The sequence below is a fragment of the Chinchilla lanigera genome, unplaced genomic scaffold (assembly GCF_000276665.1).
Source record: "Chinchilla lanigera isolate Chin_1 unplaced genomic scaffold, ChiLan1.0 scaffold00088, whole genome shotgun sequence".
NCBI classification, from domain to species: domain Eukaryota; kingdom Metazoa; phylum Chordata; class Mammalia; order Rodentia; family Chinchillidae; genus Chinchilla; species Chinchilla lanigera.
In genome coordinates this window covers 578,101-599,352 of record NW_004955489.1, presented here as the reverse complement: position 1 = coordinate 599,352, position 21,252 = coordinate 578,101, and the positions used below count along the sequence as shown (strand labels likewise).

At 45.8% G+C, this 21,252-nt stretch overlaps 1 pseudogene; it reads right to left on the bottom strand.

Annotated features, from left to right (window-relative positions):
* Positions 1-9,995: 9,995 nt before the first annotated feature.
* Positions 9,996-12,264, bottom strand: LOC102020678 (annotated as a pseudogene).
* Positions 12,265-21,252: the final 8,988 nt, after the last annotated feature.

The window sequence follows — 21,252 nt, the reverse complement described above, 5'->3', positions numbered from 1 at the left end:
GCTCTAGATCCCCTAGGGAGGCTTCAAGAGGATTCCCAGTGCTCCTAAAATGAGCTGACAGATGCAGGCTGCTCTGAAAGCACAGGTGCCCAGAGGTGAGCAGCCTGCGTTAGGATCTGCTTGACTGTTATTAAGGTGTAACGCTCTGCATGCTTCAGAGGCTAACAAGCCTGAAAGTGGGTGTCTTCTTGCCAGAGCCACCATGCCATGGAAAACTGAAAAGGGAAGAACGCTACAGAGCTGGAATCTACAAACATCTTTCTTTCTGCAGTTTGCCCTCAAATTCTCATGGTGCCGTGCAAGGAAATGCTGCTGAAGCATGGGAGACTGCCCGGCGCCTGTCCATCCTGGCTCCCGAGCTAAGAGAAGTCCTGACCAGGGCCAGAGGCTGCATTCTGCTGTTCAGAGGCTTCCTTCAGCCCACTGCTAATGGGCTTCCTCCGTCCTGCCTGCCAGGCAGTGGTGAGCTCTGTGGTTTAGTGACTCCACTCAGCCTGTGCTGATGCCTGACTGCTTGGCCACGCCCTCAAGTGCTTCAGTGCCCACGGATCTGAAGTGCTCTCCCTGCTGCTCTAACACCTGGCTTGCAGACACATAGACAGATGTCCTGAATGCCTCCATCTGTTCTGAACAACACCTGCAAAATATGATAAAAACCGTGGGAGTTAAAGACCTTCATAGCCAGTTGTGCAGAAGCAGGTGTGGGAGTCAACACTTTGCCCTCAGCCCCAGGACACTGGAGGAGGTGACAGTGGACTCTGTGCAGCGCCTCCAGGAGGACAGCCTGGACTCTGTAGTGGGCTCAGGAATCCCATCTGGCTCCTGCTGTGTGGTACTTTGTTCTCTCCCACGAGCACTGACTGAGTTCAAAGTCCCTCCTGTCTGCTTCCTCACTGGGAGAAGTGGATGTAGCACAGGCCCACTGAACATGAACAGCTGTCAGTGCTGGGTGGGAACCCGCTGCGACCACTGGCCTTGACACAGTGGTTAGTGAAAACCAGTCAGAGCCTTCAAATTATTTATAGTTATTAGATTGTTCAGCACAAAGACCGGTATAAAACTATCTAACATACTCTTCACACACTGCTTCTTTGAGGTCTGGATAAAAGGCCAAGCGGAACTTTAACATGCAGCTGGATGTCTGGGATGTTTCTTTAGTCACCTTGTAAAATGGATATTCTCTGCCCGCAGCAGCTGCCCATGCCAACCTGTGCAGTGGATCCATAAGAAGAAGCTTGTCAGATTACCCAGAGCCTTCAGATATTGACTTAGCTACCTGAGCAGAGAAATGGCATGTATCCTGCCGTGGGAACACATGCTACAGAGCTCTCAAAGTCACAGATTCTTACTGGCTGTGGTGGGGACAACCTTTTCTGACATGGGTGTCCCTAGGACTATTGCTGTATACATCCTTGCTATGATGGGTTATATGCAAAACTGCAACTCAATTACACTGATCCTAGATTTGACATATGTATGTGCTAGCCCTATCCCCCTACCCATTTGGTCATGGGTCTGAGGACACCAAGATAAGAGGTTTTTGTTTTGTTTTGTGGGGTTTTTTTTGGTTTTTTTTTTCCGGTACCAGGAATCAAACTCACGACCTTGCGCTTGCCAGGCAGGCACTGTGCCGCTGAGCTAAATCCCCAGACCCAAGATAAGAGGTTTATAGAGACATTCAGCTATACCCAGAAACCTGGGACCATTGTCCCAAAACTGTGATCACCTGGGTCCAGGAAAGGCAAAGCCCCACATAACTGAAGCCATCACAGAGACTGTACTTTCCTGGGAACAAAATCATCCCTCAGCCCACCAGTTAATCCTTCAAAGCTGGCCTCCCGTCTTTGCAGGTGGGCCAGTCTGCACCCCTGTATCAAAGTATGCCCCTTCCAGTTGCCCAAGCTAGAGTCCTTTTGTATCTTCCCTCTGACTTTCCAATAAAGTTTTTCTGTTAAAAAATAAAATTAGGTCATCCTAATATATTGATACAGATAAAATGAGATACCCTTCCTTAAGGGACAGACAGTCTTGGGGATAGGTATGTAGTCATAGTTCATACATTCACTCTGCACAAATACATATGAGTCTCTTAGAACAAAACCAAAATTCCAAGGCATAGCCCTACATCTCGGTTTGAAGTGGGGCTTAAAGAGCACCACGCGCTCACTCCCCCTCTTCTCCTGTAGCTATGACTTCTTATTCTGGTACAGATAAGATGGGCAGCTATGTCCTGTAAACAGAGTTTATGTCATCTTGTTCTCAAAGGGTTCGTAATGCTCTGTCTCTTTCAAGGCTAAGTTACTAGTTGCTTTGTCTTGCTTCTGTACCAGTGCTTGCCCTGTCCCTAGTAGGGGGCCACACCACCCTCAGTTTCTAAAGACCAACCCCCTCAGCCAAATGTGTAAAACTAGAACCTTTCTCCTTTGCTCTAATGCCCAGAACTTTAGCTGTGAGTTGGGCTGGGTCAACGTGCATCTAAAATCCTGGAAATAAATCCTCTTTTTCCCTTGTTGGTCTCTCTGATCTCTTAGAATCTGCAGCAGATTCCTTTCAGACTCTCCCAACAAGGCTCTGTTATCAGGGAATGAAACCAGACCTCAGCAGGTTTTCCTTCAGCCAAAGCCAGAGTGTGCAGACAACTGGAGCACAGGGGCCACTTGAGTCTGGCTTCCTACACCCTAGCATGACATCCCCTGCACACAACAGTGCAGGAGCACAAATGATGTGATGATAATGGCAGAATATGCTCATGTAGCCTGAACAAAGCCAGACCAGGATAAACCAATCCTTGTACCTTCTCCTTTTGCCAGTGATTGATTTTCAGAGGGGCACAGGGCCTAACGAGGGCCAGTTATAGGCATCTCTGAATTGACTTATAAGCATTCTCCTTCCACTAGAGTTGCCCAACCAGGAGGATGTGCATGATGTAGGTTTGGGGGCATGGTGCCCGCATGCCAATGATACCAGCAGGATTAGCCAGGCCAGATGGGAAGAGAGAAACCCTGAGGGCCTTATTAGAGCAACCAGATCTAGCTGTACTGCAAGTGATAGTAACCCTATTAAATAAGCAAATCAAACTTCTATTTACAGACTGCTAGTGTGCTTTTCTTGTCAAACCCAAAGGTTCTGATAATATGGTGGTTGTGTATTCATGCCATTATTTAGTATTTTCTCACTGTATTCACACACTCTGTGATGGATAAATGCTCACTGACTGACTAGACAAAGGTGACACATAGTAGCTCAAGTTTCTCTGCACCCACTGCTGCCCCAACAAGACAGCACAGCTGATTCCAACAGGCCCAGTGGGACCAGGCCAATGGGGCCATGTACCACAGGTGTCTGTGACTCTCACCCAACTTTCTTAAACATATACCTCAGAAATACCCAAATGTGGGCCAGGGACATAGCACCTACCTGGCAAATGCAAGGTCTTGAGTTCGATTCCTGGTACTAAAAAAAAAAAAAGAAGTAGAAGAAGAAATATCCAAATGCTTCCTGCATGGTTTTATTATCTGTTAACTTATCAATTGCTACCTTGGCCAAGGTTGAAAAAGAGGAAAGCATTTTGAGTGTGGATCTGCCTGGCGAGTCACTCCACCATAGTCACCTAGGACCTAACCCATCCATCACAGTGACAGCTGTGACAGTGTTGTATATTTATTTTTATGCTTATCTAGGTGTACTTACCTATGTTATTTCCTTAGACCAGCTATTTAGTTTAGGGAAAACAAATGTTTTCAATTCATCAGGGTGAAAAGGCCTTGGTAAATTGATTTAACCAAAGTTCCAGAGAAATTCAGCTTTAGAAACTGAATAAATAAGTTATTCATGTAAAATGAAAAGTACAACATTTGTTGTTTAATTGACAAGATCAGTCCGAACATTGTCTTCTTAGTAGGATAACCTACTAGAGAAATTTAATTAAGGTAAATGGATAAATAGGAAATGAGACAAATGGTCCTGGATGTCATGTTTTCATTGAGCTGGAATGGCCAGGCAAAACATGCTTGCCTAGTGTGAGATGGTCCATAGCCACAGCACCCTCTCCAATAGACAGAGCCTCTGTCTTCTTCAGAAATCCTTACAAGTTCAGCCAAGAGTTCTCTTCCCCACCTCATTTCTATGTACTCAAGTTACTGTCATCATTCAAGGCCAATTTCAACAAAAGTCTCAGACGACGGTGACCAAAAGTGAAAAGGGCCTGGAACCCATGTCTGGTGGAGGTTGCTCATTGCCTACTCTATCAGTCAGTTTTCACTAGAGGAACAGATTTAATATAAGATTCAATATATTTATCATAACATGTTTTCATACAATGTAAGATTTAATATGGATTTATAAAGTAGGCATACAATGGCCACCTGCAGAGTCAAGTACGGAAGAGTGCAAAAGGGCCATCTGGGCGCATGTGCCCCGCCCCGGGTGGTCACGCAGCTGGTGACCGGAAAAGCAGGCAGCGAGCACCTGGGAAGCCGAGCGGAGATGCACACCGGACCTCGGGGGCCGACGCCGCGCGGTCGAGAACTGCCATGCCATAGAGAAGCACCGACACATGAGGCCCGCCCGGAGACGTGCGCGAACCAACCCGACATGGAGAAACCTCGGGGAAAACATGCCACACAGCAGGGCGCTCTTGGCCCTGCCCTTGAGAGCCAGAAAGGTGGGGCTGGGGATTTAGCTCAGCGGCAAAGCGCCTGCCTGGCAAGCACGAGGTCGTGAGTTCAGTTCCTGGTACCGGAGAAAAACAAAACAAAAAAATAAAAAAAAAAAAAAAGAGAGCCAGAAAGGTCCAGAGTCAGCAGAGGAGCAGCTGATGAACAAGGACTCGGAGTACAGAGAGTACAGACGCCCGACGACGTGGAGGTCGAGCTGACTGGGGACGTGGGAGCCATTCGGGAGCCGGAAACCTGGAGGGCCTTGCACAGCACCCGGGGAGACACCCTGGAGGTCATTCTCCCCTTAACTGTACAGGCTGCGGTGGAGAAGCGCGTGGAACTCCAGAGAAGTCTGCACCGAGACTTCATGGATTACATGAGCTCCCCATATTCAGATTCTGAAGAACCGCCTTCATGGAGAAGGAGGAGCCCAGCAAAATAATGAGTATAGAGGAAAAAGTAGGCGGCCCACTGCTGGACACTGGTGCTGGTCTCTCGGTCCTTCTTTTCAGCCCTGGCCTTCCTTGCAGCCTTCACACCTCATTGAGGGGAGTCACTGATGAGGAGGTAACCCGCTATTTTTCTCAACCCTTGGTCTGTAAATACTTGGATCTCTCTTGCATATCCTTGTTTTCCTGAGAAACCACTTTGAGGTCGCCAACATGTATTGCTGCAGCCGTTGATGATTTCCTACCAATCTGTCCATAACTCAGTAATGTTTGTATTGCTCCTATGCTACTTCGTAAATGGATGTATGTTTGCTATTATGTGTTTGCAACAACAACCATTAGAATAGTCAATGATTATTTGATTGATCACTCATGTGTAGCTCAATTTGTTTTCTCTAGAGACCACTTTGGAGAAACCAGGGTATAGTAAAACAACCATTGATAATTTCCTGCCATGTCTGTCTGTAACTCACTATTATTTGTCTATTTGTTCTCCTGAGAAACTATCTTGAAGATACCAATAGGTAAAATAACAACCATTGATAATGTCCTACCACTTTGTCTGTAATTTGGTGTATCCCCCTACTGCTTTTACTCCTTAAAATAAAAATTTAAAAAAAAAAAAAAGGCCATCTGTGCTGGGATCTGAAGAATCCAACCAAAATTTGAAGTCCTGGATCTTATTACAGAATCCCATGCAAGCCCATATCAGGAAGCCAAAGGGTCTGTGCTGCAAGGCTGAAGAGTCCACCTAGAGATGGACATCCAAGGCTCCTCCAATGAAGATTGGAGCTCCTCCAAAGAAATAGAAATGTGACTTCCTTCTTCTTTCCCTTTTTATTCCATCCAGGCTACAAGCCTATTGGTTGATCCCACCCACAGCCAGGGTAGTTCTTCCCTCTTCAGGAAGTCCATCATCCAGGCATACCCAGAACTATGCTAAGCCAGTAAGTGACACATTTCTTACTCAAATTGACATAATGGTTAACTATCACAATTACCCCTTGTCGACTTTACAACCAGTCACATTTCCTTAAGCCATACTTAGTCTCCAGCTACACTGGCAAATTCATAATTACACATAACATGGTACAACTATCTTGCATACAAATGGAAATACACTAATTCCCTCCCCAGAATAGAAGACAAGCTTTCTTTGGATGATGTTTACTCCTAACATTTTATAATTTAAACATTATAATATAGGTTTAATAATATTTAAGAACCAATATTAAGTCTATCAATATTATATTACAAAGGAAGCATATTAACAAAAGGAAGAGAACAATTATAATTGTATAATTATTTCCGTAACTGGCCACAGGGTCATAGCTATTGTTTATAACTACCTTCTATAATTACCCATTCTGTATTCCCTTGGCCTTCAGCAAGCACCTCAGCAGATACTGGTTCTTTCCCTGGTGGGGTGACCCATACCTTCATTCATGAAAGTTCTGGAACATTTGTCATTCTGCCTAGATTAGGTTTTTGTAGTTTCCCACTGACTTTCCAATAAAGTTTTTTCTGTTAAACTTCTTTCTTGTACTGGGAATCAAACTCAGGACCTCATGCTTGCCAGATAGGTATTATGCCACTGAGCTATATCTCTGGTCTCCCTTTGACTTTAATAACAGGGCATGGTAATATAGGAGGTGCCCTAGGAGATCTCCTGCACTCCAAATATATTCTTCCTTTCCTCCATTGTGGAGTAGTAGTCCAATTTCCCCTTGATAGTCTGGGTCAATCACCCCAGGAACACTATGACTCTTTTTTTAGCTTATTTCCTCAGAGGCATGAGGAGACCAAAATGACCAGGGGGAAGTCTTAGCTTCCAGTTCAATTGAATGATTGTTGTGCTTCCTGGACAAGTCTTCCTCCACTCTGGAACTAAGACATCTAGGCTAACAAAGCGTAAGGTCACAGGAACAGGAAGCAAAAATGTTGCCACTGGGTCACTAGGGGTAACTGAGTGGTACCATTCTCATTTCCACCCCTTGATTCCTGAGCCCATGAATCCTGCCTATGGGAGTCATAGTACCATGTAATGAACACTGAGTCAAAGCACACAGTCTTTGAAGAACTTTGCCCCAGACCTACAAGTTATTGCCACCTAGCCAGTGCTATTAACTGCATCTTCAAGAGGCCATTTTACCTTGTCTTAGTTATTTTTGTCTCATTGCTGGGACAAAATACCTGATGCCCAAAATTAAAGAAGGAAAGGTTTACTTAGCTCAGTTTGTGGAGGTTTCAGTCCATATTTGGCTGGCTCCAAGGCAAGGTGGCACATGGCACAAGGGCAACAGTTTAGGGTAGCAGAAGACAGCAAAAGCAACAAAGAGCACAAAGCAGGGAGAACAAACCTCTTTTCCTCCCTTGTATTGTATGGAGGCTATCTGCTCCCCCCCGCCCCCCGGGTAGGTGTAGCAGCACAACATCTCTGTGCCTTCCTCTTACACAGGCTCAGGATATTTACAAAGTGAGGACCCTGGCCTCCTGCTGAGTCACTTAGTTAACTTCTAAACTTCTCAAATTGACACAGTGAACAACATCCTTGAGGGGTAAGGGCATTTCCTCTACACACTAGAATATAGAACTGCCAACTTACTAGTTAAGCATCTAGACTTCCCAAGTTGACACAGTTTATCAACCATAACACACCTTTCCACCAATCCAGCAGCTTCTGTACGGTGGGAAACACAGTAAGACCAGTGAATTCCATGAGCTTGGGCCTATTGCTTCACTTCTTTAGTTGTGAAATGTGTTCCCTGGTCAAAAGCAGTGCTGTGTGGAATACATGATGGTAGATAAAGCATTCTGTGAGTTCATCATTCAGACACACCAAGCACGATGGTAAACCAATCAGCCAGCCGTTTCTTATTCAATTAACTATCATACCAACCCAACCCACATTTCCCCTTCCTGCCTCTTCACAGACTTTCACTTATTTCAGGAATGGTGCTCATCTAAGCCAGTAAGATGCTGATCTCTCAGGTGAGGTTGCTTCCCTCCCTTTCTGTAAACATTCTCCTACCAGACTAGGAGGCTTTGTGGCCATCTGTACCAGCCCCTAGATGAAACCCATACCCAGAGGAGGGGCTGAGCAAGAAATGGCCCGAGACTCTGGATGGAGTCTGCCCTGCCTGCCACCCACCTCAGAACTCGAGTGTATAGGACAATATGCGACTGTCTTGTTTAAGTAAAAACACAAGACAAAACTGTTTTTGAGGGCTGGGGATTTAGCTCAGCGGCAAAGCGCCTGCCTGGCAAGTGCAAGGTCATGAGTTCGGCGCCCGGTACCGGAGAAAAACCAAAAAAAAAAAAAAAACTGTTTTTCATTACTTACAGGCACAGGCAACCTGACTGAGCACTCTTCCCTTTGAGAAACATTTGCAGAGATGTGTATGTTCCTTTGGTATCCAAGGGCAGAACACAGGAGGTTTTTCTCCTTAAACAAGTGTTTGACTAGACTCAACAATGTAAAGAGGAAGCAAAGGCCTTCACAATTAAATCTTAATTAGCTAGTGCAGAAACTCTCCCCAAACCCAAGAGAAAGGGAAACGAAGAAAAAGGTGAAAAAGTAACCATAAAGCTGGACAGAGTAGAAGCTCTGCACAGGACAGCTTGGCCTTTGGCATCAGACTGTCACTCTGTGGATATGGCACAGGGCAATGAGTGCTGCATTGAGGAAAGGGCAAATATTACATTTTTCGGAGACCAGGATGTAGCTCAGTGGTAGAGTGCTTGCCTAGCACATGCAATGCCTTGGGGTCAATTCCCAGTACTGAAAATAGTTACATTTCCCTAAAAGTCATCCCCAAGAACATTTAATTCTCCCTCCCTTTCTCTCCCTGCTCCCTTTCCATCAGACTCCTGCTTCTTCACCCCTCTCAGAACTGCTCCAACGTTTCTGGGTAGCATAAAACCATAAGATATGAATATTCCCCAAAGAATCTCTAAAATACTTGAATAAATAAAACAAGGTAAAGCAAAGTGGACTCAACAATGTATGGTAGCCAATTATGGAAAGAAACTTTGATTTCATTTCCTAAGTGCATTAAATGAAAACTTTACATAACATTCAGCCAGAGGGTTTCCCCAGGTTCCAACACATCTGACACAGAAAGGGGACAGGCGAAGAGGTGACTGGTAAGCCTACTTGCTGTGTGACCCCAGAGTGCACTAGCTCAGGACATCTCTCAAGATGTCTTCTTCCTGTCCCCTGTCACATCCCCAGGTCACTGTCCAACACTCTAGTTTCTTTGTGGTTGATACTCAGTAGGCAAAGCTATTGGTTCACGCAGGAACGATGCATAGATAATAAAAATGTATTCCAGAGCAAAGTCTGGGGCCAGCCCCTTTGCCTTGGACTTCTGCCTTCAAGGGAAAGGAGTGTGGCTGAGCCAGAAGGAGCTTCTCAAAGAGTGAGAGAGGGCAAGGATGTTGATTCTTTCTTGATGAGAGGCAGAACCAAAATGAGGGCCAAGGTGTAAAGCAGATGCTACCTCCCTGCAATAGCCTCAGGCTGGTGCTGATTTCCAGGCAGTAGATACAGCAACAACCCTCATCCTCCTTGGGCTTCCCAGCCAAATGGTGAGCTCTCCAGGGTCACTCAGGGGCTGGGCCAGGCCCAGTCAATGGCTGTGTCCACGTTTTCAGGCCAACAGAACTCAGCCTATCCAGATCAGTGAAGGTAAAACTATGGTTTGTTTGTTTGTTTGTTTGTTTTTTGGATGCAGTAGCTTTACTGGTCACTTCAAACTTGATAACAAACATTCACAAAGGAGCTTAACTGTTCTGTTCAAAGGGAGGAGTGAACTGGGACATCTGAGGGCAGAGTTGAGAGCTGAGCCTGACACACAGGCAGCACATGCGGGGTGGGGCAGGAGTGTCACTGTATCAGCATGCGCTTCACAGCCACCATGATGTGTCTGGTGCTGATGTGGAACATGCTTAGCATCTTGCCAGGCCTCCCACTCTGGGGCACACCCATCACCAGCACCCCAGCTGACAGACCTCAGGCTCCGAGGAGAAAGCAGCACACTGGGCTTCCCCAAGACCACCTTCCAGGTAGTGATCCCCCACCATGACGATCCAGCCACCAGTGGTTTTCGCACTGCAGATGATGTCGCAGCATCCAAGGGCTTAATGGTGAACAGGTCGATGATGCAGACAGAGATGTCTTGGCAGCACAGCTTATCAGCAGCCATTAAGGCTTCATGCAGCATCACCCTGATAGGGCAAGAGAGACTCCCTTTTCAGTTTTTAACTCCATATTAAAAGAAGTCACTTAAAGTTCACTTAAGCTATAGTTCACCCCAGTCGCCTTGGTTAGTTATCAACTTAGATAAGAGCAGAGTCATCAAATGGGAACAAAACAAACAGGACAAATTGGGAAGTGGGCTAAAAGTTAAAGTGCAGTGGTCACTTGGAATTCAGCTGTCTGACCTCCTGGGAGAAGTAAACATAGTGACACTTGTGTAACATTCTTGTAAGATTCCCCAAAATGAGGTAATGATTACTATGGGAAACCTAAAATATACTTAAAATGAAGGTGAGACCCAGATCAGGGCAGACATTTTCTCTGGCTCCTGGTTAGAGACTGTCTGTCAGCCAGCTTAATAAAACTTTATTTGTTCCTGCCTTTTGGCTTTCTTGTGAGTGCCTTTCTTTTGAACTTGCTTGCCGTATCAACCCCAGCTCCGATATTGGTGACTTTGTCCTTGTCCCTGTAGCATATGACCTTGGCCTGTCTGATCTTTAAGGTCTCTTGTGGGGCATAAATAGCTTCAGTTTCTGGTTGGCTGATCCAAATGTAGCACATTCGCTTAGTATTGGCTGCCAGATAAACTGTGCTCGGCAGAGATGGCATCACTGGGGTGGAAAATGGTACAGTTGAGGAGTATGCAGAACATGGCCACGTTCTCCAGGGCCATCTGGGTGGGTCTCTCTTCACCCACAGACACCCCATAGTGGGAGCTGATGAGGCAGATGATCCCACAGATGGCACCCACACGGACCTGATCATACATCCACCTCAAATAGGCTGCAAAGGTGCTGGTAAAAGTGTCAGTTCAGCCACGCATGGCATGGCCCAGTGTCACATTCACCATGTTTTGTTCCACAGCAAAGCACCCAGTGAACTGCTCACGATGCTTCTTCTTGAATGTCTCTGAGAAGGTGTAGTTCTTGGTGTTTCTACCCAGCACAACTCTGTTATTCACATAGCCCAGCTTAGCCAGAGCCAGACCACATGCTCTTTGCATAACCATCACGTCACCAACTTTGTAAGCAGGAGGAGTGGTCATTTTTATATCTGCTATGTTGAATTGAGGTGAGTCCTCAGTGGGGGGTTGTGGTGTAAGACTTCTGTTAGTCTGTATCTGGCTCTCAATTAATTTGATAATTGCATCTGCTCGCTCTTGTGGCATTGGCTTTCCAAGCCAACTTTCTGCATCTTCCAAGTTTGGCATGCCTCGGCCTTTGAAGGTCTTGGCCACCACAGCAGTGGGCTTGCCCTTTGCACGAGCTGCCTGACAAAACACCTGGCACAGCACCTCCACGTCACGACCATCCACCACGTAAGTGTTCCACCTGAATCCTTCACAGCACTTCTGAGAGACCCTGACATAGCGCTCCAGGGGGAAGCTGCCACCGTGCCCCCAGTGGTTCACGTCAAAGATGGCCACAAGGTTATCCAGACTGTAGTAGGCTGCAAAGGCCAGTGCCTCCCACACAGAGCCTTCTGAGGACTCGCCATCTCCCAGGAGGCAGAACACCTGGTAGCTGGCCCAGAAGTACTTGCCAGTATATGCCATCCCACATGAGGCCCCCAGGCCTTGCCTGAGCAATCCTGTGGCCATGTTAACAAATGACAGTCTCTTGGAGAGGATGAAGCAGGTTCTGGGTTCTCGGTTCTCTAAGTCCAACTGTTTGTATCTCATGGTGTAAAAGAATAGCACAGATGTGATCTCAGTGGTGCTGCTGCATGATGTGGGGCGGGCGGAGCTCACGGGGCACGTGGTCCTGATAAAGTGGATGTGCAGGCGGTTGGCTGTGTTAGGCAGCACCTGCACAGTCCTCTCGTCCAGCCTGGCCTCTTCAGGCATCGGAGCGCTCACCTCAGCCTTGGACACGGTTACGCTGCCATTGATGTCCATGGAGCAAGGGCCTGGTTTTGTTTTTAAATGTATTCCTTTCTCCCTTCTTTGTTTTTCTGTTTAAAGATTAATAATTTCAGGCCGGGTATGTAGCTCAGCAGTACAGTGCCAGCCTGGCAAGCACAAGGTCATGAGTTTAATTCCCAGTACCCCCCAAAAAAAGATTAATAATTTCTTCTGAAATTAAAAAGTAGGCTGGGCTGCACTTGGGAGGCTGAGGCAAGTTCAAGGCCTGCCAGGCCTACGTGGTGAGACTCTGTCTCAAAAACAAAACCAAATAAGGCACTACTTTGAAAATTACCCCCAGTGTGTCCTTCACTTGCTGCAAGTACTAAACCTTTCTGCACCTTTCTGTCTCCGGTTGTGCTTGTCACCTTTGCACTCACCAAGGATGAACCCACTGTGTTTGATGACAGCTTGAAGAGACAGACCCATGGAACAGAAATAGTTAAAAGGACCACAAAGTATAAGGGTTACAGATACAATAAAGGAGACCTCTTGGATCTGTAGGGAGAAGATGACCAGTCAAGTAATTGACATGGGAAAACTGAGCTGCCACATGGAAGAAGGTCAAACTGGAGTCATGCCTCGCACCACATATCAGCACACCAACTTGAATTCCAAGTGGACTAAGTGTTTAAATGTTAAAATAAAGAAGAAATCATAAAGTTCCATGTCCTGGGCCCAGTGTGCTCCCTCCACAGCCTGAGCTAGGTATTCCCTAGAGACTATTAGATGCTGGGACCACAGCTTTGTTCCCAACACCGCCACTGTCTTGGGGTAGGGGCAGGCCATAGCACGCCACCCAGCAGGCCGACTCTGCCAAACACAGGGAGTCTCTGACTTTGGTGAGACTATGACTGCAGGTGCAGATCTGACAGCGAAGACGCCTTGTAACAGCCTACAAGGGCAGGGCAATAACAGCACTCAGGTGAGCATGGGCCAATGAGAGACAATGGATAACACATCACCCTTCCTCCTGTAAGGGCCTCTTCTGAAGCAAGTATCTGTTGGCAGGCATCCTCTGGTTTCTCATGAAGACTTGGCCAGCTTGATAATGAGTTGCCTCATGTGTATCTTCCTGACTGCTCATCCCCTTACCCTCTCTCTTGCTATGCTGGGATTGCATCTCCCAAGCAGTGTCTCGTTGCTTTGCCTCTTGCTCTCTTCCCTAGGTGATCGGGCTAAGAAAGCATGATAGACACTAGCATGTCGGGTTTGCTTTATAGCTGTGGAGTGAGGGATGCTGCTCTCAGTGGTGCCTCAGCTCGTGAATTTAATTCGTTCCATGATTCTGGGGAAGACGGCTGCAGTTCTGTTCATCATCCAATTCAGAGTTCGTGAACAGAAGTAAAATTTTGCTTTATGCTTCCATTTGTGAACCGAATTGTTCACAAACAGAAGAGTTCTATACAACTCATAAACCTGGAGTCACGTAAGAAAAGACTAATAAAGTCAATGCATAAAAAATAAAATCTTTCCTGGCAAAGAGCACCAATGAGGCAAGTCAAAGGCCAACAAACAACTGGGAAAAATAATTTCAAATCCTATCTCAAAGGGATAATCTTCCTAGTGTATAAAGACTTCCTAGAAATTGATAAAATAAAGACTAATGACTCAATAGAAAAATTGGCAAAAGATATTGATAAACAATTCACAGAAAAGGAAACACAGGGGCTGGGGATTTAACTCAGTGGCACAGCATCTGCCTGGCAAGCGCAAGGTCATGAGTTCAATTCCCGGTACTGGCAGGGGGGTGGGGCGGTGAGAAAAGGAAACACAAACGGGTCTCAATCATGTAAAAAGATGCTCAACTTTATACAAAAGAAGATGCAAATTAAAACATCACTTAATATATAAAGGACCCTTATAACTCAGGAAGAAAAACAGCTCAATGAAAAAGTGGAAAAGAGATTCAAAAAGACACTTTACAGAAGATTGGGAATAGCCAATGAGCAAATGAAAATATATTCAACATCGTTAATCATCAGGGAAATGTGAACTGAACCCTAACCTACTGCACACCCTGAGAATGGTCCAGGTATCAAGGATGATAGTATCAAGTGTGATGAGGACACACTGGCAGTGGAAATACAAAATCCAAAATACAAAACGGTGCGACCATTTTGGGAAGCAGTTTGTAGTTTCTTATCAACTCAAACATACATTTTATCATATTCCTCTAAAACTCTATTTCATCACAATTACTGAATGCAACTGTACAAAAGCATATAAACACAAAGAAATTTGTATATAAATGTCAATCACAATTTCATCTATAATATCTCAAGCTGGAAATAACTCAAATATGCACCAACATGTGAATGAAAAACAAACAAAAAATTTCATTTTCATTTAATGGATGACTACTCTGAAATAAAAAGGAGCGCTTGTTTTGTTTTGTTTTGTTTTGTTTTGTTTTGTTTTGTTGTGGTGCTGAGGACTGAACCTGAATCTCATATATGCTGAGCCTATATGCTAAGTCACTGAGCTACACCCCTAAGCCCTGGAATGAACTACTGATACACCATATCATGAATGATCTCAAAAATATGCTGGCAAAAGCAACCAGTCACAGAAGAGTACATCTTTTCTAATTCCATGTCTGTGAAATTCTAAAGCAGGCAATACTAATTTCTAGTGACAGAAATCAAAGCAGTGACTTCCTAAGACAGGATGGGAGGATGTTGATTGGACAGGAGCATGAGCAAACCTTCTGGGTGTATTAGTCTGTTTTCTGTTGCTAATAACACAGCACCACAACAGTAAAAGCATAAAGAGGTATATTTTGGCTCATGGCTCTGGTCTAAGGTTGAGGGGTCACATGATGATGGCCTGCTTGCTGGCAGACTCCCTGAGGTGGTACACGGTGTCTCAGACATCAGAGGGGGGGCTTAGTCATTTGCTCATCACTGGGACAAAACACAATTTAAAGGAAGAAAGGTTTATTTTGGCTCATGTTTCAGAAGTTTCAGTCCTTGCTTGATTGGTGGCATGGTCAGGACGAGGAAAAGCGGCTCACATCATGGCAGCCAGGAAGAAGAGAAAGACAAGCAAGGTGCCAGGGGCAAGATCCACCCTCCCAGACCACACCTGCAGTGAGCCACCTCTTCTGACCAGACCCCACCTCCTAACAGCAGTTTAGCCATAGCATCCCCATGGTCCAGTCACCTTCTAAAAAGCCCCATTCCTGACCACATGAGGGTCTTGGGAGACATCTAGACATAAGCCACACATAGGGCAAGACACAAGGACAGCACGTGTGTGTGCATGTATGTGTGTGTGTGTGTGTGTGTGTGTGTGTGTGTGTGTGTGTTCTGGCCTCCCTTCCCTTTATAGAAAGCCACATACCCCGGGAGCGCCATTCTGATGACTTTATCTAACCCTAATGTTATGGCTTGTGTCTGAATGTGTCCCTCCAAAGCCTCATGCAGTCTCGGGGCAGGCTTCTAGAGTTTATGATTGATCCATGGTCCAATGCTGGGATTATGGGTGTGACTGCTACACCCGCCCTGGGGCGGGCAGCCTGCATACAATATAAGGCAAGGAAAGAGGCTTGCTATGCAGCTCCCTTTTTGCTCTTGCTGCTTTGGCTGTTTTCCAAAGCCATGAACTGTTGCCCTTTCCCATGTGTTACCCTGCCTTGGAGCCCACTGATTATGGACTGAAACCTCCACAAACTGTAAGCTAAATAAGCCTTTCCCTCTTTAATTTGGGTTTTGGGTATTTTGTCTCAGCAGCAGAGAAAAGTACCTAAGATACCTATTCACCTCCACCTCTACACCCCATAAATGGAGTTTCTACCCCCTCAGTACCTCACAATGGCAATTAAACTCCAACATGAGTTTTGGACAAGCTAAAACACATTCAGACCTTAGTATGGGGTGGTGCAAATATTCTTTCTTGATCAGCCACATGGATATAAATATTTATTAAAACTCTGAACTGTACAGTCAGATGAGTCCATTTTACTGTATAAAAAGGATAGCTCAATAAAGATGATTTTTTTGAAACTACACTACTATACCCTTCACCTATCAGATTGACAAAATTCCAAAAATATAACACATTTCCAAACACTCTGTTTGGAAAGCTGTGAGGAAAGGCAGCCATAGGTATTTATATCCCTGGTATTGATATAAATTAGCACCACAGGTATGAAGAGCAACTTGGCAAATTAATCAAAATTTCAACCACATAAACACTTTAACCAAGCAATCACTCTTCTGGGACATTCTCTGGAAGAAAGCTGTAGGTATGGAGAATAAAGTATGAATGAGATTTTCCCTGAAGCATCATTTGGATTAGTAAAAGTTTGGAACTGGTTAAAAGTAGCCAATGGTTGGAGATTTTGAAAAAAATTATGGGGGAATGTAAATGTAGTACAGCCATTATGGAAGATAGTTTAGAGGTTCCTCAAAAAATTAAAAATAGAACTAGCCAGGTATGGTGTCACATGCCTGTAATCCCAGCACTTGGGAGGCTAGGGCAGGACGATCACTGTGAGTTCGAGGCCAGCCTGGGCTACATAAGCAAGTTAAAAGCCAGTCTGCGCTATATAGTGAGACTGGGTAGCTCAGGCTAGCCTCTCTCTCAAAAAAGAAAAAATCCAGAACTAGCACATGGTCCAGCAGCCCCATTATTGAGCACACATCCGAATGAAATGAAATCATGTGTTGGAGAGACTCTCTGTGCCCCTGAATTCATGCCCAACAGCCTGGAAATGGAGACAAGTGTCCATTAAGTTAAGTTAAATGTCCCTCAACTGAGGAATAGACAAAGAGAAGGTGAAGTACATGAGGAAACACTATCCAGCCAGAAAAAGTGAAAAAAAATTATCATCTGTGGCAACATGGATGAAACTGGAGATTATTACACCAAATGAAATAACCCAGACACAGAAAGTTGCTACCTGATCTCATTCACAAGTGGGGTCTGAAACATTGATGGCGCTGAGATTGAGAGAAGAGTGATGCTTACCAGAAGCTGGGGGGAGTAGTGAGGAAAGAGATGGGGGATCAAGTGACAGCTGTAGTTACACAAAAGCAAGAAGTTCTGGTTACCGTTACACCACAGGGCAACCATAGATAACAATGCTGTACTGTATGTTTTAAAAAGCTAGAAAAAAGGATTTTAAAAGCCTTTGCCACAAAGAACTGATAAATGTTGAGGAGATAGATATGTTTGACCTGATTTAAACATTATATAATATAACATGTATCAGAACAGCACTTGTCACCCCATTGTTATGTATAATTTTATGTATGAGTTAAAATAAATTTAATTTCTAAAAATTGTGGTATTATCATGCCCTATAACAAAGGTCAATGGTAGAAAAACTGAGGACACTCTGTACTAATAAATGTTGCCATGATATGCTATTGGGCCAACAAAGTAAGGTACAAAGCAGTATGCACAAGAAAAAGGGAGAAAAAAATTTTCACCTGCCTGTGTATGCATAAAGAAACTCCATGAGTGTACACAAAAGTGTCCTATACACAAGGTGTAATATTGGGAAAGAGGAGGGCTGGAGGGGAACTGGGCACATAAACTGGAGGTAGAAAAAAGACTATTGACTGATCCTTTCCAAGTGTACATTTTAGTTTTGAACCATGAGGTGTAGTATCCATCCAAAAAGCTTCAATAAAACTTTATTAAAATTTAGCAGTACAGAAAAATGGAAAAGCCAAAAAGCAAGAAGATGAGAAAGGGGATACTGAGGTGTAGCTCAGGGGTAGAGCACATGCTTATTAGCATGCAATGGGTCCTGAGTTCAATCCTCAGCATAGAAAAAAACAAACAGACAAACAAACAAACAATAAATTAATAAATAAAAAGGAAGGGGAGGGGAGGAAAAAGAAAAATCTCCCAATCTCTTGAATGACCTAGGAGCAGCCAGGGTGAGCACTAGGTGACCACTGGCACACACACGGCTAGTGAGTCTGATCTAGGCGTCTCCTGGAGACTCATCTAGAGGTGCTGACCCTCTGGGGAGGAGGCAGAGCCTGAAGGCAGCCCGTAGGGGTGGGGCTCTCGCACCCAGCTCTCCCAAGCACTGCGCACATACCCAGCCTCTGGGGACAGTAGGTCACTTTGGCAGGAAGAGCCAAGCTTGGCTAACTTGCACTGCCCTATCTGTCACACCCGATTGCCAGCTACCTGCAGAGACTCCCGCTATTTCTGCAGTCCCCCAGGGGCGTCTAGGGTGTGTTAACAAGCAAGCCGTGGGTGTCCAGTGCCAACTGCCGCTCTTCTTCCCGCACCTGCTCTCCAGGTGCAGCTCCTCCAATGATGGCTGCTGTTGGGACCCTGGCTGCCTACCAACTGAGCACTGCAAAGGGGCCCTGCAGCTTCTGGAGCCATCCATCGCCACCCACTATGCTGTTGGCACAGCCACTAGTGCCAGCCCTGGTGGCACTGACATGCTGGACCCAGGATGTCTGGGCTGGGCAGTGGCCTGTGCAATGCAGAAAGGACAGCTTCTTTCTGGAATATTTTCCAGAGAGATCCTAACCTGGCTGCTTGGACATGGAGACATCATAGTCAATGCTCCCAACACCTATTCCACCCCAGATGAAGTTTCAGCATTTCCACCCAGATGTCACATCTAGAGCTGCCAACACTGAGGATGGCGCAAGAATCTGGGTCATTGGTGAGCCCTAGAATCAAGCAACCCTAGAGCCTGATTAGCTCTGGATGTTCCTGTTACATGAAATAATAGTAAATAATTTTTAGGTCGTGTGAGTAGAATTTTCTGTTTTGAGCAGTTGGAAGTGTCCTAAGTAATTCCATAGAGTAAGAGAATTTTAGTGATTATTATTGCTCCTTGGCTTTCTCCACCTTTAACTGAGACATGGTCCATAGAGAGTAGAACTAGTTAAAATCCTGGTGATAACTCTCACCAGGACAATCCTTGCACAGTCAGGAAACCACTTTCCTCCTTGGATAATCAGGGAACCACTCCCAGAAGCAACTAGCACTCAGGAGCAAGTTGGTCCTTGGTGGGTCAGTGCTACCATCATTTACGCCCCCTGAGCCAGTAGCCAGTTATCCATACATGATACAAGACGTGTAAGACAGTGGGAGGCCAAAGGTTTTGTGATTCAGACCTGCACCAAAATCTCATTTCTCTTATTTGATGGTTTTAAATCTCTAGCAAGCTGTTTGGCCTCCATAAATTGCAGCTCATTTATTCATATATTTTCTTTCTTTATTTGGTGTTGGGGATTGAACCCAGGGCCTTGCCCAGGAAGCACATACTCCACCCTGAGGCATACATACCCTGTACCCTTAGACTTCAATTTCTAACATGTACGATGAAGGGAATCGAACTACCTCAAAAAGAGTATCAAATCATTCATTCATTCATTCCCTAAATATTTTTGAGCATTGCCTATGTGGCAATGTCCAAGGCACCAGGACACATCAGTGAAAATTAAACGAGTCTTGGGAGCAAGAGGAGCATGTTCAGCTGGCTTCCTTCTTTTCATTTAAGCTAGGGTGGGCTAACCTCCTAGAGATTAGGAAGACAAGTACAAGAACATCCACCTAGGTGTCTGCAACTTACCCCACGGCACAGGATGACTTCCAGGATCTGCAGGAGGTTGTATGCCTGCCTACACCCAGTATTCAGGTGGAGTACGCCAGTGTGTCACCTCCAGACACTAGGGGGCGCTACCAGCCCCGGTGGGGAAGGTGGCCACAGTGGCCTACTCCAAGCGGGGTGTCAGAGCCAGGTCTTGATTCACGCACCTCAGCCCAGATCCCTGCTGGAAAAGCTAGCAGCAGAGGTCATGGTCTAGGGCCAGAAGTGAAGCTGAGAAGCCATTAGCCAGAAGCAGTTGCTGGGAGTCCAGGCTCCAAGAGCCAGCACACCTTCGTTGTTCCACTAGACTCTACTCACAAAGAGCAGAGACAAAGATGAAACCCTGAAGAATGTCCAGGGCTGTCCCTACAGAACATTAAACCTCCAGTGTGGGGCCTCAGGCAACTGCACTGGTTCATCAGCAGAGAAGCAGGCCCTAATTTGGGGCTATAATTATAGGCACTCAGAAAAGGCTTGTTAATTAGTTTGAGCCTCCCAGTGAATTTAAAGCAACTGGAGATCTCTGTAGATGTTTGGGAGTGTGCTGGCCTGAGGCAGAGCTTTTCAAGGATGCTCCTATCTGCCCACTAGGTGGAAATAAGGATCCCTGAGCCCCACCCAAGTCTTTCCTAATCAGAATCTATAGCAGTAAGGCCCAGGAATTTCATTTTTATGCATCATCCTCAACAGTCTTCTAGGCTGTGGGAACCATTGAGACCAGACTGTGCGCGCAGAAAGCACAGGTTTGATGATGAAATCCTCCCGTCCTGTCCCCATTCCACCTTTCCTTCGGAGCCTTCTGCTTTGTTTTCCCGCCTGTACACTGGCTGTGATGCCCAAACCCAAGCAGGGCTTCTAGGAAGCCCCCTCCTCTTTTGAGGCCATGAACATGGAAACCCACTCCTGTGGCACACCATCCAGTGGAACCAGTGTCTGCAGGAACCTTCAGGAACCAGTGTCTGCAGCCCCGAGTCCTCAGCATTTTGGCCCCACGGTTTCCTGGGGAAATGTCACTTCAATTCTGTAGTCTCCCTGCCCCATTTTTCTCCAAGTCTCCTGTCTAGTGCTGGACAAGCTCAGCAAATGGAGGTCCTGGGATCTGGGGTGGGGACAGGAAGAGCCACCAGCCGGCCTCACCCTGCTAGGTCTCAAACCCATCCAGGGCCTGGTTGTTTCCGCCTTCCAGAGGGAGGATCCAGGGCAGGAAAGCCAAGCCCAGTTCGCTACTGGTTCCACTTGTGGTTTCCTCGAGGGCTCTCAGGATGGTTTCCATCCACGCCCCAAACCCACCAAGAGGCAGGGAGAGAACACGTGTGCTCCCCAGAGGGTACTTTAACTGTTCTCTGCAGATGTTTCCTTGGGTTTTATGGAAACCTGTTTGCATCTGACAGACTGGGCAAATC